Raw genomic sequence first — 24,840 nt, 5'->3', positions numbered from 1 at the left:
GGAGAGATTTGTAACTGCCTCATATCCCAAGTAGGGCTGTCAAGCAATTAAAAAAAAATTAGTCACGATTAATCACACTGTTAAACAAACAAGAGCAACAGAATAGCATTTAAATATTTTGGATGTTTTCTACATTTTCAAATATATTGATTTCAATTACAACAGAATACAAAGTGTACAATGCTCACTTTATTTTTAATTACAAATATTTGCACTGTAAAAAACAAAAGAAATAGTATTTTTCAATTCACTTAATAAAAGTACTGTAATGCAATCTCTTTATCATGGGAGTTGAACTTACAAATGCAGAATTATGTACAAAAAATAACTGCTCTCAAAAACAAAACAATGCAAAACTTTAGAGCCTACCAGTCCACTCAGTCCTATTTCTTGTTCAGCCAATCGCTCAGACAAACAAGTTTGTTTATATTTGCAGGAGAAAATACTGCCCGCTTCTTGTTCACATCTTCACCTGAAAGTGAAAACAGGCATTCGCATGGCACTGTTGTAGCCGGCATCGCAAGATATTTACATGCCAGATGCGTTAAAGATTCAGATGTCCCTTCATGCTTCAACCACCATTCCAGAGGACAATGCTGTTGACAGGTTCTGCTCAATAACAATCCAAAGTAGTGAGGGCTGACGCATGTTCATTTTCATCATCTGAGTCAGATGCCACCAGCAGAAAGGTTGATTTTCTTTTTTGGTGGTTCGGGTTCTGTAGTTTCTGCATCAGAGTGTTGCTCTTTTTAAAATTCTGAAAGCATGCTCCATACCTGAACCCTCTCAGACTTTGGAAGACACTTCAGATTCTGTCAAGTGCTGTAGCTATCTTTAGAAATCTCACATTAGCACGTTCTTTGCGTTTTGTCAAATCTGCAGCGAAAGTGTTCTTAAAACGAACAACATGTGCTGGGTCATCATCCGAGGCTGCTATAACATGAAATATATGGCAGAATGTGAGTAAAACAGAGCCGGAGACATACAGTTCTCCCCCAAGAAGTTCAGTCACAAATTTAATTCACACATTTTTTTAATGAGTGTCATCAGCATGGAAGCATGTCCTCTGGAATGGTGGCCAAAGCATGAAGGGGCATACGAATATTTAGCATATCTGGCATGTAAATACCTTGCAATGCCGGCTACAAAAGTGCCATTGTAAATAAGAAAGAGGCCAGCATTATGTCCCATAAATGCAAACAAACTTGTTTGTCTTAGCAATTGGCTGAACAAGAAGTAGGACTCAGTGGACTTGTAGGCTCTAAAGTTTTGCATTGTTTTGTTTTTGAGTGCAGTTATGTAACAAAAAAAAATCAATCTACATTTGTAAGTTGCCCTTTTCATGATAAAGAGATTGCACTACAGTACTTGTATAAGGTGAATTGAAAAATACTATTTCTTTTGTTTATCATTTTTACAGTACAAATATTTGTAATAAAAAATATAAAGTGAGCAATGTACACTTTGTATTCTGTGTTGTAATTGAAATCAATATATTTGAAAATGTAGAAAAACATACAAAAATATTTAATAAATGTCAGTTGGCATTCTATTGTTTAACAGTCCAATTAAATTTTTTTAATCATGATTAATCATGATTCTTTTTTTTTAGCTAATCACATGAGTTAACTGCAATTAATCGACAGCCCTAATCCCAAGCAAAAAATTTCATGCTGTTGTCTTTTATTCCTGTGCTGAGAACATGACCTGCCTTTTGCAAGACTTAAATATGATTGACAACTCTGGTAAAAACTTAGCTGTCTTATAATTAAATTAATACTCATACAAGCCTCTTCTGAGAGCTCTCGTGAAAAAAAAGAAAATCAATAGTAATATAGATCCTTTGTGGGCTCCACGTGAGTTACACAGAGTAGAAACTTTCCTTACAAACATGCCCCAAAGGTGAAAATATAACAATGTCTTCTTGGGAGCTAAGAGAGCAAAGTTGTTATTGATACTGTGATATTGCCTTAACATAGGATACATCTCCAGTACTAGGGATGAGCAAACCCCCAAAGGTTCAGAGGTTTGGATAAGTCTCCATACAAAACTTCAGAAGTCTTCTCCAAATCCAATCCTCCTCCTTTCCAAGCTGAGGAAATGAGGTTAATTTATCCCATACTTACACATTTTGGAAGGTGGGGGGGGGGGGGGAGAGATCCTCTTCTGTGCATAGATATATCATGCATGAGGGGATAGAGTGGGGAGTATCAGACATGCACATGCTCTGTGGCTATAGGGAGGGCCTGGGGAAGCACATTATCCCCACTGGACCCAGTAAGAACTTGGCAAAAAGGTAACAGACCCTTGCTGTGTTACCTCTTCAGTGCCCCCCTCTGCACCATGCTACCCTCATTTCTATGGGTCCTGAAAGCAGCCAGAAGTGCAAGGCTCCCACAGAGCTATACTACCAAGGGACAGAAAACAGCCACAAGAAATCTTGGAGCCAGCACAAAGGCACAGGGCATCAGCCTGGATGGCCCTAGCTTCGCAGTATCTCGAAATATGCATGAGGTCTGGGGGGCCAGAGTCACTGTTTCTTACTTGGGAGGAAGAGTGGGTAAGACCCTCCACATTTGCAGGAAACTCCAGAAGGTTTCCCTATCTATTGCAGAATTTTCCTCCTTCCACAAGCTTTACCACATTCTTCCCCTAACCTCACTCTTTCGTGTCCCAACTTCCATGAACTAATCCTCTGCTTCCTCCGTGACTGATCCCAGTCTTAGATCCAGTTGCTTTCATCCCACTTTCATTTTTCCCCTCCTGATCCCCCAACCCCCCCCCTTTAATCTTCAGAAAGGCCCCTTTTCTCTGCTTTTGTTGATATTACAAAGGGTGCATTGCAGACTTGCAACAGGTCTGGCAGTCTCTGTTAGGCCAGCCGCTGTCTATATACTCATGTTCCACGGTTTCCCTGACTCTAATAGCAGAGAAGCTCTTGCATCTAAAAGATCTAAAGGCAGCAGTGAGTGAAAGTCTGCTAGACCTGGTCAGACCTTACAGTGGATTTTACAGACACATCTGTCTCAGGTTCTCAGGGACATGTCTGCATGGGGAAGTTTACCTGCAAATTATGCCAATCAGTATACCACTGTAGTTATACCAGTGTAACTCCCTGTGTAGACACATTTATTTGGAATTGCAGTGGCCTTTATTCATTTTAGTTTATGCCCCTTTGAAGTTTCAAGCTGGTGTTTAGGCTTTTAGTTAGGCTGGGTCTTTTTCCCCCCCAGATAGTTAACCCTTATTAGCTGGATTGGGTCTAAAATTATTTGGTCGTTGCTGATATGTTCATCTGTAATCCCTGGAAAGGGCTAATGCCAGCATTGCCTGCCTTATAGATGTAGAGCTAAAACATATAAGCATGCTGTGCTTCTTCCCATTATTTCCCACATGCATTTTCATTTTTGGTTCAGAAAGACTATCAAATGACCCGTTTCTGCTGCAGTTGGGGCATCAGTGTAGAACAAAGCAATCCCCAGGAGGATGGGAATTTGAACTAGAAGATAATTGTTAACTGGCATTAGATGGGTCATTTGATAACCACCACCATTAATAAAAACCATCCAAACTTGCCAATTGTGCCTTTCAGTATGCCCTTGCCAGAATATTGTGCAATACCCACTGTTAATTATTGGTTTGGATATGTTTCCCTAAAGTCTTTTTGAGGCTATTGATTGACTATCGTGTTATTTTTATTTGCTAACAATAAATAAAGCAGCATATATTTTGCCTTGCAGAGATTTTATACATGCCTGCTATGAAGATTAAGGATGTTACAGTTACATGAAATACCTGGAAAAAAATTCTACAATGCCTGCATAAATTAAGCCTATAGTACATCTGCTAAATACTGATTATGACATGATCTTCAGTGTACTGACACGTCTGGGTGGGAAAACAAGTTGGCACAAATACAAGCTTCTCTGCTGTTGGTGCCTGCCTATGCCAAAACCTGCTTCTAAATCAAGCAGTGAGCTGGGAATCTTAAATAAATAAGAGATACCAAGGCTCCTACTTCTCTTACAGTACATGGGACAGTTGCAAAGTTTCATTACAAACATAAAAGGTTCTGTCTTCCAAACACAGGAGCATAAGAAGTTAAGCGATATTTGATCAACTTATTTGCTACCTTTGTTCGAGTGATTTGTCAGAAAAGAAGGCTCCCTTTCCTGTCTGATGCTAAAGTATTTGTTAACAAAAGCCATTCATCTGTGGGAAAAATAAGTTGCTCTGGGCTGCATTTGTTACCATTATATCAGGTGGGTGTTCCTATGATTTTGAATCACCACAACTTTTTATACCAATTTAAACAAAAATCTCTGGTTTCATTTTTGTGAATTTCATAAAAAAATTTACTGAGTAAAGGTATGTTCTGTTGATTAAATGTAAAGCATACACAAATATCCCCAGCGTTACCTTTATTTTTTCACATGGTGACTGTAGCATAAACATTATGTATTCAGTGTACTAGCTGCACAATCTTAAAACCAAGAGTAAACTGAATTGTGAGTGATGAGGTGTAAAATAGTTCTTACCTAAATTTGTATAACCACATGCCCTTTGCATCTTCAGATTTTATCCATTATAAACCTGGTAAGAGAGAATATAAATGAAGTCATATAGTTACCATCTCCATTGTATCTTGTATCAATCTCTGTAAATAAGAGACAGAATTTCAGGCTGCAAACAACTGAAAATTTTTAGATGACTCACTCAAGTACCTATTTGCTATGCATAATGTGAACTAGACAGTACTTTTAAAGCACAGTTGATAAACTATTTGCCATAATTTCATAATCTCACTGATGTGACACTTGCATACTAAATCATTTTATAGAAGTCAAAGCATAAGTGCCAACCAACATGATAAATGATTTGGCTGAAAGAGAAAAGGACTAAACCACACACAGTAAGTATACATGTAAAAATAACTTTTCATCCTTCAAAGTACAATATAAAATACAAACCTCTGAAAGCAAAATTGTATCTACAGTATGTACACATGGAAGTGGCCTGGCTAGTTGTATGTGTGCCACTCCCTCTACTGGATAGAATTAGAATTGCATGAATGTGTGTCATAGGCCCTATACTACAAAGGCCTATGAATTTGGAGCAGGAAAATATGAGTTCTGTTTCCCACCATTGCCAAGTGATACTTAATGGCAATGGCATGCAACATTTTAGCCATATACAACTAAATATTTGTTAAGAGTGTTACAATATTTATTCAGGGCATATAGGCAACAAATTGCTATTTGTGAAGAAAATTTATCAGCTTTTGGTGGAAAATTTTTTAAATACCTTTTAAGCTACTTTGAATTTACACCATGTGGAGGTTAGATGGAAAGTTTAAACCCACTCCTGCCAGAAACTCTTGTAGTGATTTATCACAACTGACTTACACACCTTTTTTCTGTTTTCCAGCCCTTGTTCAATCTTATATTGAATGCTGTATATCTAATCATAATCCTGCTGTTATCACAGCTGTTATATGCATTATTTTTGATGACTCAGACAGATGTCCCAAAATTGCCCTAGATCCCTGCCAGCCTTTTCAATTGCATTATACAATCAATTAAACTTTCCCGACCCTATTTCTCTCTAGATAAAATTCAGACGTTGACACTTCAAGAAGCAAATCATGTGTGTAAATTGGTTCTAATGACAGCTATAGTCATATGCAAATGGAACATTATCAGACATTAAAATGTCCAGGAGCACTAGCTTGATGGATGCAGTCAAGAAAGATTAACTAGAGAACGCATACTCCAGATACTTCCCATAGTATGTAATGCAATTAGAAGAAAAGGGAAACTCACACTAGAAACTGACTCTCTCCTGCCGTGCCTATTTATTTCCCATCATCTGTTGTTATTGTTGAGAATCTTCACATTGTATTGCAATTAAGCAAATCTCTCAGAATTAATAAGCGTTCGCCTTCTTTATCATCACATCTTTAATGTTTGGAATTGAAAACATTGGCACCTCATGCTGTACACGAGTGAGAGTCGTTAGCGTCATAATAATAAAATGTGCTTGCCAAAAAATGACGACAAGTGAAGCTTTATTGCAAGGGTGTCTCGTTTAGAAGATTTAGCCCAATTCGATGCAATGACAACAGTTGTCAGCCACTGATACTGAACATAATCTATTAAAATGACAACATATTGACTTTTCAGAGCACTTAGCCATTATTTGGGCATGTTTGGAATACAGATGATTTTGCCACTGTTTGGTGGTCTCAAAAAATGAACGTTTAAAAATGCTCATTTTCTTTGATGTTCTTGACCAAGTAATTTGCATCAATTTTCAGTCCATTGGCAACAGGGCGAATGTTTAAATTTTCATAAATCTCCAGGACCAAACTACCAAATTCCAAGTCCTTGCAGACCGACTCCTAAGTCACTTGGGGAGAAAGCGCCAACATTCCATGATTCAGTATGTTCTAGTTCCGGAAGTCTTAACATAAGTTCACCATGAAACCACATGTTTTCAGGACATCTAATAGCCACATGCTCTTCTGCTTCATAACACACACAGAGAGACTATTTTATCTGGGAAAAATCTTATTTGTGTTTCCTGGCCCACAGACCAGCTGGGTAAAGGGGCAGGGGAACTTGACTTAATAATCATGACTGAAAATTTACAGCAAAGAGTAATGGACACAACCTGGATCTCAGGTTAAACATGGGGATCCCCTCTGCCTCCACAAACCACCCAGGATACCAGACTTCCATGGCTCTCCCACCAACAACTATATGCATATCCCCCTTTCAGAGGGCATCATCAAGCATGCTGGAGAAGTCGTGGCTTTTGCAGCCGTCACTGATAAATCAGAAAGAGTACATGCCACATAGGGAATCTCTCACACTCCACAATTTTAGCATCATAGAATTTACAGTGGGCTACATGTCCTCCCTCCCATGGTAAAAGCTTTGGGGGCATTTAGGGTGAATTTTTTTTGTTTGTTTAGGAATTACTGTGGTCATGTGCATCTGTTCCAGCTTTGTCTCCACCTTGCCCACTTTCCGGCCATCCCCTTTCCTACCCCTGCAAACATGGATCCCTGGACCAGCAGAGAAGTCTCCACAGGGTCTAGGGAAAGGGAGGACAACAGCCTAGAGATGGCCGACCCCATTCCACTTGAGATGGAATCTGTGAATTTATTTGAAGGCCACTCACACAGTGTAATAATAAAAATTTATCTGGGATCAAAGATGTGGAGTAGATGAAAAAAGTCCATCATCTCTTTCCTTTTACCCTCTTTAGTATAGGACACCACTTGCACATGCTTACTGCAGAGAAGATGGTGGCACCTATGAGTCTGTGAGGAAACATACTGCTTATCTGCTGCAGGCAGCATCTCGTCAGATTGGTTCCCCTATAGAAGGAGAGGAGCAAGAGACTCCAAATACCATTAACCCCTGCAGGTCATTCTTACTCCCACTTTTCAATTTATGAGGGGGATTTTAGCATTTAAAGCTAGTTTTCTCTTTTCTGTATTGGGTCTGACAAACGTTAACTTGTGTCTTAGTCAAGCGAAGCACAGAAAAGGAGTTTGGCCTCTTTTGGTCACAGACACACACTTAAGAAGAATCCCTGCCATTTTGTTATTTACATCATCACCACCCTGTTGGCAATATTACAATTGAACTGGAAGTTGCACAAATATTTCTTCAGGCTTTCCCCCATTTCCTGAGAAATTGATCTTGTATAATACAGACAGAGGCCATTTTAATTTCAGGCCAGTTCCTTGTGTTCAGTGAAGAAGTTCCAGTGACTGGACCCATTACAAAGTTATCCCAGAAGCCTTAGTAAACTCTTGAAGTTGAATGAATGTTCAATTAAAAAATAAGACTTCAGTCCCTTCTTGTAAACAACTAAAATTGAAAGGCAATGGCAGACATGAACTATATTATAGTTTGTGAATGCCATGTGTTCTCTGGTTGACTGTACTGTATTTTTTGGTGTAGCTGTATGAAACACACACACACTGCTTATTTGATAGATAAATTGTTTCTGTAGACTACTTGAAACTGTAACTTTGGTTAAACTGAAAAAAAAATAAAGAGACCTTTCTCAGTAACCTCCATCTGTATAAAATACAGCATTGTTAATTGACCTAAAATTCTCTGTGCCAAGACAGGATTATAATAATAAAGAACACAACCAAACAGAATAAGATGTATGGGAAAAATCTTTCCTAGTACACCAGTATCAAACATATACAACATGTGCAATTATGGCATGAGTTTAGCTAAACTAAAAACATAAAGAAGCGTCCCTTTCCCACCAACAAACAGCGGTTTTGGTGTGTATTCAGTCAAATAGTAATCCTGTCCCTATTTGCTATGTTTATTGTACTTGGCAACAACAACATGGTGTCCTAGATGAAGACAGACATAACCAAACAAGCACTGGCAACTTACGCTCACTTTCATTTTTTAAATGAGTAAAAATGGTTTAGAGAGAGTTCAGCAATAATTCAAAAATGATGCCAGTTATGGCTTGTCTTCACTACTGGATAAATTGGCACCACTGCAACTGATGCAGCCGCATTGATTTAGTGGGTCTGGTGAAGACTTGATAAGTCAACATCGACATAGCATGCTGTAGACAAGGTGCATCAACTTAAATTACGTAACATAACGAGTGTAACTTAGATCGACTTCTGAATTAGCGTAGACCCGGCCTTAGATTCCCTTGTGCTCACTTCAACCTCAATCTACCTAGTGCTTGAGCATGTGCTCAACATCTTAGACCCCTCAACACATGGGCAGGGCAGATGAAGGTAGGGTCTAAATAAATTTAAGAAGATTTGTCTACATTAGCCCAAGTGGAGTTTAACTTAAGCTACTTTATGCATTACTTATGAATTTGATCATTACTATTAATATAATTGATTCTAAATGTGAACTAGAAACAGAAATCCTATTTGTTTATTTCACTGAAATAATTGTAATTTTAACACTCTCCTTTTTCATTTTGGTAACCCATCAAAGGCTCCACGTTGGGCCAAAATGTCCTCCACAAAGCTCTGCTCTCTAGGAGCAAGGACTAGCTAAAAAACCCCTTGTGATTGCAGGTAGCTGTGGGTAAAATGGAGCTGCTTTTGGGCTGCTCTAACTTATGATGGGTACCAGACTGGACCAGTCCCCAGTCAGTCTCAGAGTCTGGGGGCCACAAAATTGGCATCCAGCCACTTTTACCATTATCACTTTTGTCACGCACACAGATCAGAATCTGGGTCATTGGCCTATTGGATGCCAGTGGCCTATTGGATGCCAGTGGATGTCTTTTCTTTGAATTCAGCAAGCTTTAGTTTCAACCCTTGGTAAACATATAGAAAAAGTATTTTCTGCTGAAATTCAGCACATTCAGTCATCCCCTATCTGCTAATGGCAGCACTGTATTTGACCAGAGCTGGATTAATAATTTATATAAATTGTTGCACAATTTACGCAAAAATATCACAAAATTAAGCAAATAAATTATCCAATGAAGGTTATTCAACCAGCTTTACCTTTGCCCTCTGATTACTATTACTTAAATATGTGATTAGGCAGCGGAAGAATATTTTTGCCAGCACGTACATACTTTGTTACACATCAACCACAAGAGAGGGATCACCAGAATGTGTAGGTTGCAATGAATCTTAGAATCGGTACATTGTAGTGAAGGAGAATATTTAAGACAAACACGTTTAAAGTGTATAAATAAAATAACCAAACATGGTTGTCATTTGGCTACATTAAATCTTTTCATTTTTAAACTAAAATATCTTTACTATCAGTGTCACATGTTGCATGCATGAAGAATGAGTAAAAGGTCGTTAATTACTAAAATTAGAACAGTTTATTACATAAGAGTATTTACCTTCAACTCTACCTGTTTGAGACTTATCTCCATTCCCTGTAATTTGCATAGATAAAAGCAACACTAAAAATGGCAACAGCAACACAGGAAAATAAGGGAGGTTGAGTCTTCATTTGACAAGTATATGAAAATCTCAGCCAGATTCAAAATTACAAGTAAATAATTCCTACAATTTATAAGTGGGCAAAATAAGTTTCTTTTTTCCCCGATTCAAGCACACTTCCTTACATGAACACAACCTGCAATCTAAATATTATATTGTAAGAATTCAAGACAAAAGGTAACTATTTCTGTGTTTAATGTCATATGTAAATTTATCATTATGTGTTTATTGCATCATTCACTAGGTATATTACTCTAAATAAGAATCTCATCTAAATCAGACAGGCATTTGCAAACATTTAACACTGTACATTGAGATCATTCAAAAGCTCTTTCAATGAGCAATCACATCTGCTCTACTGTTCCTTTAGGACAGGCTTTATCCCACTTCTGTTTGATCACAATTCTTTTAGAGAGTCCAAAAAGGTAGCATGCCTTGCTGAAAGTAAAAAAAAAAAAAAAAAAAATCATCTCATTAAAATGTGAACTTCAGGCACACTTCTCTCTCAAAAGGGCTTTAATTTCTCCCTGCATGACCACTGCTCCACATGTCATCTCATTCCAAATCAAAACCTTTCCTAATTTTTTTTTTTTTGTGTCAGCTAGGGGATGAAAATCCTCCAGACAGTGCTTTTCCCTGGAGATTTTTTTTCTGCCAGGGAGACTTTGCTAATGTGTAGTCTGATTTTACCTTACCTTTTAGTCTGAGAGTCTAATCCCATTCTCATGCCACAAACAGGCAGACTGAATGGTTGAAAAAATAAAGAATGGACATTCTTTTTAGATATTTACATTTTAGTTCTCACTATATGTTTTTCTTATATTACTGCCCTCCACCTTTAACAGGAGTGCCCAAACTTATATTTGTGCATGTCAAACACATGGTGTAGTTGCTACTATCTGTTTCACTATTTTGAGCAGGGAAATGATACAGCATAAAAACATAAGACAAGAATATTAAATATACTCAAGTTATTAAAGATAATGATGCATCAGTAAACTTAATACTCCATGTAGCTTTACCTTGTTTGTCAGTAATCAAAATCGGGACAAATGGATGATTGAGCCAATGAAAATTAAATTCCGTCTTCCCTCTTTGTTCTTCTACCTTAATTTCCATAATTTAAGTTTTCTTCAGCAATCTGGTCAAATGATGACAGTTTAAGTGCCAAGGAATAAGAGATAGTCTCCCGTCTCTCAGCGTTCTCTGAAATTGCTTTTTTAGTTGTTACCAAAGCAAGGATAACACTAAAAATAGGGGAGGGAATTTCAACAGCACTCAGCATTGGCTCATCTCTGCTCTCATGGAAGCGTCAATGAAAACAATGTCAGGCCAATGTTGAGTGCTTTCTAAACACTCCACTTTGCGTCCAGGGTCATTAATGAAATTTCTTGGTCCGGCCACTCCCACTGTCCACCTAACAATTATGTTTTATATTAAAACAAATGCTACTCAATGGAATAGAGTCACTCATAGATCCTTACAGATGATGTAGGTTGTTGACTTTTGCCAGGCTTAACAGTTGCCCTCAATACCCATCCCTACATTCCAGTGCTATTTTTGCCCTCATTTGTAAATGGTTTGCCTTTGTTGGAAGAAACTTCAGAGCTAAACCCTTCTTGGGCCTTCCTTACCTGCCTTCAGTCATTGACCTGCTTGTTGACTGTGCCCTGGTTTAGGCTACCTTAGCTCTCTTCTATGTCCGATTTCTACTAAACAAGTCTAAGAGGAATGTCAGTTATGAGACAATACTGCATTATTGCCCTGCTCTAATGGCTTTTTCTGGAGCAATGAAGCACCACAATGCACTGCTTCCAGCACTAGCCATAAACTACTTGTGCTCAAAGTGATGCTGCATTCCCATTCCTCCTCTTTCACGAGACATCCATGAGCAGGTGCCTTTCCCAATTTGCTGTCAAAACAATCCATGCACTATGCAGAAACCAAAACCAAACTCAATGCATTCCTGGAGTTTGGTTTCAGGCTAAGTATGTCCAGACAGATGTATATTATATCTGATCAAACTCTATAGTGCTGTAGTGGACCTGTTGTCTTCATACTGCCAAATGATTCAGCAAAAACTTTTTTTTTTAAAGTAAATGAGAATGAAGAACAGTTGATTTTTAAATCATAGATCCTTCCCTCTCAGCTATCAGATAAAACCCAGCCCCTACCAGTCACAATCACAGACTGACAACAAGGCGCTAACCAAAGTGACATACTAAAAAACACATAAAACAGAAGAAACCTAAAATATAAACTTCACTGAATCGGCAACATTCTTTTTTTGATCTCTCCTGCAACTGGCAGCACACCACAGGGTTTAATACAGGGAAAATGTACTACACTCAGTTTAGCATGAATTGCAATTCATCTGTAATATTGTAGGTATGTCTCCAATTCTCAGAGTTACTACTGTAGCCATCTGTGAGCGCATTAATACTGTATTTCAGGTGGCTGTACCTTCAGTCTCTTCCCTCCCCTGCCACTCCCCTCGGCAAGATTGACTGGAATAATATGGTCCCAGTTTCTCCTGAACATAGGAGAGTACATATAGTATAATTTGGTGTGGGTAGCAAGAAATTAGTCCAGAGGTGTTTTCTTTATGCAATATTTGCATATGGTCTTCATTTCTATTCACTGAATTCTGCAAAACCTTCTTTCACTAAAACTTTATGAATAGTGATGCAACCCAAACCAGAAAAGCTCAAAGTCCTCCCGCTCTTGCTATATTGAAAATAAAGCTATACATTTCTTGTCTCTATATAGCAAAAAATGCAGAACTCTTTTCCGATAAAGACGTACCTCCAAATCTGTGTTTCAAGTTATATAAATTGCTGGCTTTTCTTCCATTTTCTATTCCTTCTGTTCTAAAATTTTATTTGAGCTGCTCATTGGATAGTCTTATTCCTGGATTTCCCAAAGGCCTTCATGGAATTTGGCTGCTAAAGACTAAAGCTTGTAAAAGAAATTGGCAGTGTTTGGATGAAAAAGACAGAACTAAATTTTCATGCAGTTTTTTTGCAAAAATTCTGTTCATTATCTGACCAGCTCTCCTAAAAAACTTTATCTCCCACTTTCACTTGCTCCAAACAATGATCCCCCTCAACAGCATTAAAAAGAAAAAGAAAAACAAAACAACTCCCACAATTCGTTCTCTTGTTGGAATTCTTAGTAAAGAGGCAAAGGATTGAGTGAACATAGAAACTGAACTACCCTCTAATCCCTGGAGATGGCTGTTCCGGGTCAGGGATAAATTGCATCAGTGGGCAGTGTGGAGAATCTTGCCTTGCCACTGACTTTGCTGTATCTGTTTCCATGAAGAAAGGCCTTCAGTCTCCAGGGCTGCCAGTCCAACAGCAGCCTGTTCTGCAGTAGCGGGCGGGGAGTGCCTAGTGCATGCCTGCCTATAGAGTGGCAGGCTGTAGTATCTCTCTGTGAAAACCTATTTTGGTTCTGGCTTCATTTCTCCCTGCTTCGGTTTGTCTCTACATTCTCCTTCCAGGTCCTTACAAAGTCCCAAGACCTTTGCATCAACATCTTCATGGCACTGGCCAGTCATCAGACCAGGAAAAGAAAGCTGGACAAGGGATACTCTGTGATTGTGGGGTCTCATCCGTTCACACATACATGTAAAGTTCCTCTGGGCAGCAGCCACCGACTCAGACTCCTCAGAGCGGAGGACATTGTCCCAGGCATCTCTGCTTGTGCCTTTCTGGATCCCCCCATTTCACCCGTCCCTCTCTCTTTGTGTGTGTCCTGTAAACTGTTCATTCCTGGGCTCTGTGGCCCCTCCTTTAGCTGAGAAGAGGGCCTTCCATTGCTCTAGTGGGCTCTTCCCACCAATCCCAGTCACCAAATAAGCTGAAACCTCCCTTTCCTTGCAACTAGTTTTATAACTTTATAACTTTCATGCATAAATTAATTTTTAAAAGTCAGCCTAACACCACAATAGAATTTTTTCTATCAGGCTGACCTGGCTAAGGTTCAGCTTATTCATTCTGTGCCTTGAATACCATAGAGTCTGATTTAGATCATGTCTACTAAACTTGATCTTCCAGTCTGGAGAGAAAAAAAAACACTACTGTCTAATCCAATTTTAGACTTGAGAATGACGGTCCGAAACAAAAACAAAATAACCCAGTTCTCCTGCTACTTTCATTCTAGGGAGTGCCGTGTGTTCGACAGAAACTAGAAAAAAAAATTCAGGATCTTTCATTTGGTTCAGACAATTTCAAGGTGAACATGTAACACCTGTCTTTAAAACTATAAACTACCTCTGTTTATTCAGCAATAATCAGTATGGAACGCCACATATCTTCTAGTTGACGTTAAACTGGAAGAGGTGATGAATTAGCTTTGTGGGCTGCCATAAAGGAGTTACACCCAGGAGCACTGGTAAAAGACTGCTCTTATTTCCTGGCCTCTATCAGATGGCTTGGCTGGAGGTTTACAAAAAGGTTAAAACCAATCACACGGGGAGGTCAGTGTCCACCAGGTCTTGCGCCTAATATTACGGGGCCACAACAATTATACCATAAGAGTCAGATGTAATGAAATAGTTCTATTAGTCAGGCAACTCATTTTACATGGCTGGGTGTTTTTAAAAGATTCCACGAGGATTCCAAATGTAACATCTTAATGAAAATGGAAACGATAGAAGTACCTCAAAGATTTATTTTTACTTTACACTCAGCACAGTAAGCACAAGTTAGAACAAGTCCATTCATTCATTGTTGCAGATGTTTTACACATCTTGTGCAAATGTGTGTATTAATATGGGATGTGGGTTTTGCTTTTGCTTTTGAAAAGTGTTAGGATAATTCTTCTCTGATTTGGGTATTTGAAATAGATACATATGACTTTTGCAAGTTCTGATCATGGTTATCACTCTGTCTTCAGCTGTGTCATACTCAAATTGAGTGGTGTCAGCCATTGAAAAGGTTGAGATACTGAACGGTTCACAGTTATACATTTCCCTGCACACAGATTGTATAGGCACCCAGAGCCAGGGTTGCCAACTTTCTACTCGCACAAAACCAAACACCCTTGCCCCACCCCCTACCCCGCCCCTCCTCCGAGGCCCCAACTCCTGCTCACTCCATCCCTCCCGCCACTCCCCACTGGCTCATTTTCACCGGGCTGGCTGGCTCAGGGGGTTGGAATGCGGGAGGTGGTGAGGGCTCCGTGATGGGGCCAGAAATGAGGAGTTCATGGTACGGGAGGGGGCTCCAGGCTGAAGCAGTGGGTTGGGATGCGAGGGGGGGGTGAGGGCTCCCGCTGGGGGTATGGACTCTGGGGTAGGCCCGGGCATAAGGGGCGGAGCTGAGAGGTTTGAAGTGGGAAGGGGCTCTGGGCTGAGGCAGGGGGTTGGGGTATGGGGTGCTGCGGGCTCTGGGGTGAGGCCAGGGATGAGAAATTTGGGGTGCAGGAGGGTGCTCTGGGCTGGGGCCGAGGGGTTCAGAGGGCAGGAAGGGGATCAGGGCTGGGTCAGGCGGCTGGAGCATGGAGGGGAGTGAGGGCTCCGCCTGGAGGTGCAGGTTCTGAGATGGGGCTGGAGTATAGGAGGGTGCTCTGGGGTGGGACTGAGGGGTTTGGAGGGTGGGAGGGGGAATCAGGATTGGGGCAGGTCAGGGATGCAGGCTCCAGGAGGTACTTACCTCAGGCAGCTCCTGGAAGCAATAGCATGTCCCCCCTCCAGCTCCTACAGGAGGTGCAGCCAGGAAGCTCTGCGCGCTGCCCTGTCCACAGGTGCTTCCCCCACAGCTCCCATTGGCTGCAGTTCCTGGCCAATAGGAGCTGCAGAGCTAGCATTTAGAGCGGGGGCAGCACACGGAGCCCCCTGGCTGCCCCTATGCGTCAGAGCCTCAGGGGGGACATGCTGCTGCTTCCGGGAGCTTTGTGGAGCCATGGTAGGCAGGAAGCCTGCCTTACCCTCACTGTGCCGCCAACCGGACTTTTAACAGCCCAGTCAGCAGTGCTGACTGGAACCACCAGGGTCCCTTTTTGACCGGGGATTCCAGTTGAAAACCAGACACATGGCAACCCTAGTGCCTAATTTACAGAAATACTCCTTAGTTATTTTATTTTTTTTTAATAAACTACAACATGAATCCCTGTGCTCAGATTAGCTAATAATGGCTTTCATTCAGATTACGTATATTTGTATTAGCTCTGTATGGTTATTTCAGAATCAATCAATTTGCAAATATCCATACTCTGACTCCTGAACAAAGAATTTTCAGGTTGCTCAAAGCCATTCAAAAAATGTAATCTCAGCATCTTCCTTCCTTCAGCCCAAGCAGGAAAATACACCAAAACACAAAGGATTGGGACTTTGAAACAGATAAAAGGAAAATTGTGAAGAACAAAAAATAATCCAACATGGAAACCCTTGTACTCATTTTCCTCCATCCCACACGTTGCTTCTCCCGTTTCCTCCCATCCTTCTCTTTCCCTCTCTTCAAGTCATCAAGGCTTTTGTCTGTAGAAGAAAATATGTTATACCTGTTTTATAATCAGCCCTCTATGGCCCACAAAATACTTCCAAAGTATCCGTTCTGTCTATTACCACATTCTCCCAAGAGCCTTCTTTACACACTGCACTGAGCTCTGCTGACTTTTCTGAAACTCCCAATACCTGTCCTCAGGCTCAAGTTTCCTAACTAAAGTCGATTTACTGATGTGCTGCTTTTTTCAGAGCAACAATAGTTATACATTTCAGATTGCCCTAATCCCTTGGAATTGCTTAGACTAATCAGAGCAAAAACTCAGGCCAAATATTTTACACTAGTGTGCCTAAGGTTAGACCCTTAAATTCACATTTAGGCATCTGAGTGAGTGGCCTATTTGTCAGAAGTGCTGCACACCTGCAGCCTCTGTTTACTTTTGCGGGGGGGGGGGGGTATTTTGCATGCTCAACAGCTTTGAAAACAGAACCTTCTATTTAGGGTACAAATAGGGATTTAAGCTCTTACTTTTAGAGATTCACGGTTGAAAAATTTGGCCTTAGCTCTTAAGGCTTGGCTATACAGTTTAAGTACGACTTAACTCTATTGGTTTGAAACCAATGTTGTTAAAAGCTATGCAATTCCCTAGCATGGACACCGTTACATCAGTACAGAAGTGCTTATACCTACAGACCTGATTCTCATACATTTACATTGTAGCGGTATAACCGCCCCCTCACTAGGGGTTGTACAGCTTTAACTTTGGTACAATAATCATGCCTCTAACTGAAGTAGTTAAACTGGTACAAAAAGCGTGCGTAGAACAGGCCTGAATGTAGAAGAGCTCAACATACAGGTAAACCCTTTGTTAGCCAAATAAAGGCTCCAAATCCTCAAAGAAGCTCCATGAGGGGAGACACCTGCACCCACACAGAGTTCCATGCACAGGTCAAGGCCTAAACACTTTCTCCTCTCACCATTGTAACTATGGGAGCTAAGCTATCAGTCACCATAATGTGAAGTTCAGGACTATTTTATTTGGTGGGCATGTTAGTTCAGCTGTCAGCTGACTAGAAGCCCTCCTCTAAGGGCACGACATCACCATTTTTTCCTGTTATGTAGCATCGTAACCGTATAATAAAAAAAGTTTGGCACATGAAAGCACAAGCAGGCTGGTAGTTTGGGAAGTATGCCATAAACTCACTTTAGAAATGAATAGTGCAACATATTCCATCCACTTTAATCACATTAGAGCACCATAATTAGCACTACCACAAAAAACTGCCCAGAACTGCAAAACCTTACTCAGGCAAAATGTCCATCGTGAAGTATCAGAACCAGACACAGCCTGACATCATCAACATGTATCACAACGGCATGAAGAATACGGTTTTATTCCTGAACCTGATTTAATGAAAGCGGACTGTAGTTTGAAGTATTTTTGGATCAATATTTCACGCATTTCCCAGGAGAAGCTCCACCTAGATTTTGGGTTTCACAATCTCTAAACAAAATCAGCTTCCTTCTCTTCAGCCCACATCTCCAATCTGAGTGAAAATTAGTTATAATATATTGCCAGTGCCTACCTACAAGCCCCAGCGCTGCATTTGAGTCCCCTGTGCACCTGCATTTCCACAGCTAGAAGGTGAATGTGTGTGTACACAGAATGGAATGTGTCCGTTCTCCTTACAATGCTTGCAGGTCTAATGATTAATTCCCATGAATTCTGATGGAAGTGATTGTATTTGTGCAGCTTACCTTCAGTTCAGCGGGAGGGCAGACATGAAAGTGTGCATTGAAATATGACAGAGTTCTTATATGTTACTAAAGTGTTCGTAATGTCAGAACAGAGAAAATACAAAGGTGTGCTATCAAAGGTTTTGTTGCATGAATTGCAGCTAACGTCACTTTTTTCAGGGATAATGGAACATTTCTTTCTGCTTCCTGTACATTCAATTTCCACATGATAAAACAGCTTTTGGACTATACTACATTTATGTGGTGCTATGAATAGGACCAGATCTTCACATTCTCTCTTTGCTATATATATATACACATACACACACATACACACACACATATATATACATACACACACACACCCCCCACAGGCAAACCAAACCTCATATATTGTGTCTGGAAACCCTGAATAAACTGGACTCTTGATTCTTATAGTTTTAAACTCTAGGCTGATCTCGGAAATCAATTAAAAAGTTATAGTTCTACTCATGTCATCTATGGTACTAAATGTTCAGAAGACAGACAGCACTCAAGTCAAACATTACCTATAAGAGGACAGAAAATACATGTTTCAAATTAGTACTAAAAGGTACAAAAAGAAAATCTATTCGTACTCTGAGGTCTCAATATAAAGATAAAAAGTAACTTCTCAATCCTCTAGTCTACTTTTATGCCTAGATATATAGCCCAGACTGATGCTGAAGCATAGCTCTTCTGAGCTTTAAGTATTTCTTGAGGGCAGTATGTTCCTATCTGCAGTTTGGCACTATATAAAAACCACACATTAAAACACTTCCCATATTAAACACAGAAGAGGATACTTATTTAACGTTGGGTATTGGCTGTAATTCTCATTCATGGATGTGACATTTTTATTTGCTAGAACAGAGGCTAAATTTTATTTTTAACATAAATTTTCTACCTAGTCAGAATGAGTTAGACACTCTCTCAACTAAGCAAAATTTTGATGCTTACCTGAACCCTTATACAAACTACATGAATCATAAGATCTGGGCTGGAAGTATCAAAAGATCACGCTTTCTTGCAAGATTTCTAGCACATCCTGCTTCTATTAAAGCTGGAAATATCAGGAGGGGAAAAAAGTTATTCTCTTGGGAGTTTGCCATGTCAGCTCTCAGTCATTTCTGAAATTAAAAGTGCAGAGTAATGCACAAATGGAAAGTGATGACATTTTGGAATGTCAAAAAAATTCTGGGGCAAATTCTCTACTGAAGTCAATTCCAATGACTTCAATTGAGTTAGGCCAACAGGGAATTTGGAACTCGATTCAATTTTGGGTAAGAAGATAGGTGGAGAAACCAATTTATATTAAACAAGAACCAACACATGAGAGAGAGACAGAGAGAGAGAGACAGACAGACAATATTTTTCTTCATCCACGTGCACATCTTCTTGATGGGAGTTCCATCACGGAACAAAGGCCATATACAGCCCCTTACAGTAGGGCTCATTATTTAGATACTATTACCAAACTAGTAAAGCAATGAACTGCAAGTTCTAGACTTTCTAGATGATTGTAGCTACTCATATGGCTAGAGCTGAGAAAAAATATCAGTTGAAGCAATGAAAAAATAAATTCACAGGTTTATGAAAAAAGCAGAAAATGTTCTTTTTTCATCTTGAATTTTGCATGACTAAAGGTTGTCATTTTTGCAGAAGGAAAACAAACGCGCGATGAAAAGCTGCTTTTTCCTGTGAAAGTGCCAAATTTTCTTAATATGGCAATTTAACAAAAACAAAAAACTAATTTTTCCTAGAGGGCACAATTCCTTCATTTTGTCATGAAATCAGTGTCTTTTAGGGTAAAGGATAATTTTCTTTAGATCCTACCTGGAAAAATGTTAATGCTAAAAATAAATATATATTATACACACACACATACACACACACTTTCACTGAATAATGACAATATGAAAACTGGTAGCTTTGCACAGCTCTGTATCCATTACTTTGTGCAATTTATATTGTTTAATAAATTTAAAATATCAGTCCATCTAAAATACAAACCATTTTGAACGCTGCATTGCATCAGTCAGGCTTTGAATGATGTTTGCCATGAATACCGAAAGCTTTCATATTGTGGACACTAATGTAATGAAAGAAAAATCTCCAGAAGAAAATGGAATTATATAACCTTAAGCATTATAATATGTGGAGTCTGCATGCTGCTCCTTGTTAAACAAGCATCATGCCCCCTTTCTGTCTGCTAGAGCTCCCACTTCCAGCAACAGTGCAGCAGTACCTCCCTAAATGATACACAAAGGAAAATAAGGATTCCAATGAAGCCATACACAATTAAACTGGTAAATATTTCACATGCTATTCTAGTGCCTGCAGGAGACCAAGCTTCCTACGGTGCTAACTTACCCTCCATAACCAAGGGAAATGAAGCAGTTTCAGTCTTCAGATGGCATACTTAAATATGGGTTCCAAAAACATTTCAAGCGTTTAAAAAAACAACAAAAAAAAGCCAAGTTAGAAAAAGAACCGTTCAGCCTTGTAATAGATGTAATATCTATGGCCCATATTGTGCCATCAATTTTTCAACAGAACTCCTCATTGCTTTCCATAGGGATTTCTGCTTAAAAATTGATGAGACAATATGACCTATGAAAGTGTTACCTGTCTAAGGGTTCAGTTCTGCTCCCATTGATTTCAATGGCAAAACTCCCATTGATATCAAATAGCACAGGATTGCACCTTAGGGCCCCAAGTCAGCAAAGCTTTTAGGCATGTACTTAACTTCAAGCATGAGAATAAATGGGACTATTCATGATTGAAGTTAAACATGTGCTTAGGCTCTTTGCTGGATAGGGGCCTGAATTATTAAGCAGGGTTAATTTGCTGTACCTTGATTCCAATTTAGCACTGCCACCAATGGGTTTATTGAAACAAAAAGGAGAGGGAATGAATCAATGAAGTGTTAATTTTGTCTTGTTTAACAAACCTTTCCCTAATGTTTAATACTTTGGATTAAAGATCTGTTATCTGTGTAAAAGTGTTAAGTGTATTTTTCCCTATTTACCTTAATGGAAAATATTTGAGATTGTCTGAAAACTACTAGGATTTGAACTCGCAACCTTTGAAAAATCCTGCAGCGGTTTGGCCTACTAAGCAAATACAAAGTCATACCTCTGTGGGAACGTGCAGGTGTCAAAGTGGCCACAAGAGGGCTCCATTTTCCCTGAATGCCATAAAACACATGAAAATTCCATCAAGAAAAAGTAGTTAATTAAAATAAACAAATAGCGCAGCCTCTGTAATAGGGTTGATCTTAAAAATACGCCTCTCCATTACACAAGGGTGAAGGAGTTCAAAGAGAGTCTGTCATAGTTAATACAGAGAACTACTTACTGTACATGAATTTCAAATCTTAAGTGCAGTGTCTTTTGCTTCTTTAACAAAAAAGAGAAACAAGAGAAGATGAAGCACAGTAATTTTCTTACAATTGTCCTACAAAAGTCTCCAAAAATAAGAGTCATTCACATTTTGTATGTGACCAGAGAGATTTGGTCTGTTCAGCACAAAGACTAATGTTGGTGCAGGCAAGTGGATTTTGCACAGTTATTAGAATACCTACTTGTATCACAGCCTGGAGCCCCTGTCAGGATACGAGCCCCGTAGGAGGTCTACAGTGGAGTCATGAGTGAGCCTTCCAGCACAGGCAGGCAGATTCAGGCTAGTGGGGTTTGAGCTAACATGCTAAAAATAGCCGCATGGACATGAAAAATGTCAGCCTAAACGGTGAAATTTTCATAAAGTTTGAGTAACTAAAAAAGGGCGTTCTCATGGAAGTGGCTTGCAACCTTAAGTATAGATAACAAGCACAATACTAATTTAAAACAGTGGCTCAGATGATTGAGCCTGCTGGTTTCTGCAAGGCTGGCACTGTTGGTAAGACTTCAGCTAAAGGGCAGGAGAACTTCAACCCCCATCACCTATGGAATGCAGGGAAGGGTAGTGATCAAGCCTGAATATTAGCTGACAGTTGTACGTATTAGATAGGTCTGTAAAGTGCTTTGAATATAAAAAAAGCCCATCATCATCATCATCAATGCAACCTAATCCTACCTACCAATACGAAGCTTCTCAGGAACCTCTGGTGTTCTACTGACCTATCATAATGCAGACCAGCTATAACCAGGTTCCTTGTAGATCACATGCATAGCTTTTGTTTGAAGAGGTAAATTTATCACTTGAATATTTAGCTATACTATTTTCTTTATTCCATAAGGAAATCTCTTTAGTTATTTTCAAACAACTGATTTGTGGAGACAGATTGCTGAATTAATCTACTATTCATTCAGATCAGTAAAACAGTGTAATTCCTAATCCTTAGTAGCTGAACAATTCACTGGTACAATGTGGGAAAAACAAGCAGTGGCAGTGATTTTAATAAGCAAACAATTAACATATTCCTTCAACTTTATAACATTTTGTATACAAATATTGTAAACCCCAAAATGTTCCAAGGAGATGAGCAGATATTGTGGTTTAAAAAGAGACTTTTCAACCCCACTATTTAGAGGGCTCTGTTTTCCATAAAAGCCAAAAGCAGGAGAGAAAGAGAGAGCGCGAGAGAGACACACCCCTTTTACTCCTCCATTGTTGTTCAGACAACAGCACCGCAGCAATGGAGTCCTCAGACTTCAATTAACTCTTGATAAAGGAGCTTTCACTTGAAGGGGTGAGAGGCGCAGGACATAACATGTCTCTGCACATGCAGAGACAATGAAAAGCTGCGGTCAAAATCCATTGTGTAGAAAATGAATGCATGTTCTCCCCTCATCAAAAAGGGAGAGGGTATCGTCTTCAGCTTCCATGCTTCTCCTAACTGGGTTTCCAAGAGAACACGGGCATAAGAGGCTACATAAATGCATAAACCCAGCTCAGAAACAAAAAAGTCTCAGTCTACAGACAAATACAGTAACAGAAATATTAACAGAGGGTATATGTCCTTACTTAATATTCTAAGGGACTGATGAAGTTCTCATACTTGTAAGGTCTGTATTCACTCCATATTCTGCTGAGAAATCAGGCTGCATTCTGAAGCCCGTGAAAGCTTCTACCAAAACATTTGGTCTCTTCTTAATCCTTGTTTTATTAGAGTCCATAAGATTAAATGCTAAAATCCTGGATAAGTATATCTTTGAGGACATTTTGATACTCAGTTATTTGTTAGCCCTTTATATCTATTTATCTCCATCTGAACTTGTTCTATTCATAAAGCATCTGGGGAAGATATATACGAATTAATGGTTCTTTGAAAATCCAGCCTAGTTAATGAACTTGCCAGAAAGCTCCTTTAATAGCCTAAAAGGTTCTCCAGATTACATTGGTTACAGGTGATCAAACAATACTATTGTCCAGCCACAGTCTTTTCTTTCAAGATCTACTGAACTGAAATACCTTTTAAAATATAGTACTTCCAGGACAAAACTACAAGTGTGAATTCTGCCCCCACATGTACCTGTGAAACCCCAAAGTCTTCAATAGTCAAAAACACAGGGCAAAATTTATACTTGTCTCCTTTGACCATATACAACTTAGTATATTTGCTACGTCTATCTACAGCATTACACACCACGTGTGATAGCAAGTACAGTAGATGGCTTTTTAGTATGGTTTAGCGTTTTCTACAGCATGGAAAGCTTCCCCCGAAAAACTTGTAGCAGCAAATATTGTTGTCTCGATACAGCACAACAGCCTCTGTAAAAACAACAATGAAGAGAGAACACTGGACAGTCCGGTACAGAAAGATTAATTCCAGATTATTTTATTTATATATTGGAGCAGTAGTGTCCACCTTTCTCCCCTCAAAGCCCAGACTGTCTAAAAGCAGAGGTACTTTTTGACCCCAGAATGGGATGGTGGTTTGGAATAACTGTACTGAGTTACACCGGTGTAAAACTACAGTGAGACCTAAATCAGGTCTTTCATGCTAAACTAACATCTCAGGATGGCCACAATAAAAAATGACTCATTGAGCCTTCCCCCACAAAAAACTGATCGAGCTCAAACACTTAGTGACATCCTACCTTCTCACCCCTCCTCACTTCAGTTTCCCTTTCTCCAGTTTAACTATTTTATTTATTCAGCCCTCAGAATAACATACATGAAAAGCAAAATAAATCAGCAACAGCACCACCCCAATCCTCCCTCATTACAAAAAGAGGGAGGCATGCATTTTATGAAAGAATAGGAAACAAAAGTAGGAATGCATTAGGACACTGAGAAAGTCTAAAAAGAGGCACAGCAATTAAATACACTACATCTATACAGCCCTTCTTTTGATTAAAGCTTTAAATCAAGACCCTCTTATCTTGTCTTCCTCTGGAGAAAATTGCCTACAAGTATCCAGAGCCACCTTCATTCTTCCATCACAAGGACAGAATATTACCACCAGTGTCTCATAACACAAATCCTAACAGCGGACACCCTAGGATTTCATTTTGCATCTACCCAGAGATTTCTCAGACGAACCGTGAGGTAAATGGATTTGAGGATGTTTTAAATTATGACTCTCCAAGATACCTTCAAGACATTCTTCAGCCAATGAACTTTGTGACAATCCCACAAGATGTGCCAGAGATTCCTTGTTGAAGTCTCATTGATGCTGCCTTTTCTAAAGGCGCTTCACCCTGTTGT

The 24,840-nt window shown here is 39.5% G+C and overlaps 1 long non-coding RNA gene across 1 annotated transcript; it reads right to left on the bottom strand.

Moving 5' to 3' along the window:
- Nucleotides 1-290: 290 nt before the first annotated feature.
- LOC141995316 (uncharacterized) lies at nucleotides 291-11,343 on the bottom strand. The gene is made up of 3 exons (XR_012641298.1): nucleotides 11,005-11,343; nucleotides 4,539-4,593; nucleotides 291-933 (listed from the first exon to the last, which is right to left on the bottom strand). It is a non-coding gene; the product is annotated as an uncharacterized LOC141995316 (long non-coding RNA).
- Nucleotides 11,344-24,840: the final 13,497 nt, after the last annotated feature.

Source organism: Natator depressus, chromosome 10 (assembly GCF_965152275.1).
Source record: "Natator depressus isolate rNatDep1 chromosome 10, rNatDep2.hap1, whole genome shotgun sequence".
Classification (NCBI taxonomy): domain Eukaryota; kingdom Metazoa; phylum Chordata; order Testudines; family Cheloniidae; genus Natator; species Natator depressus.
This window is presented reverse-complemented; position numbering and strand designations above follow the sequence as displayed.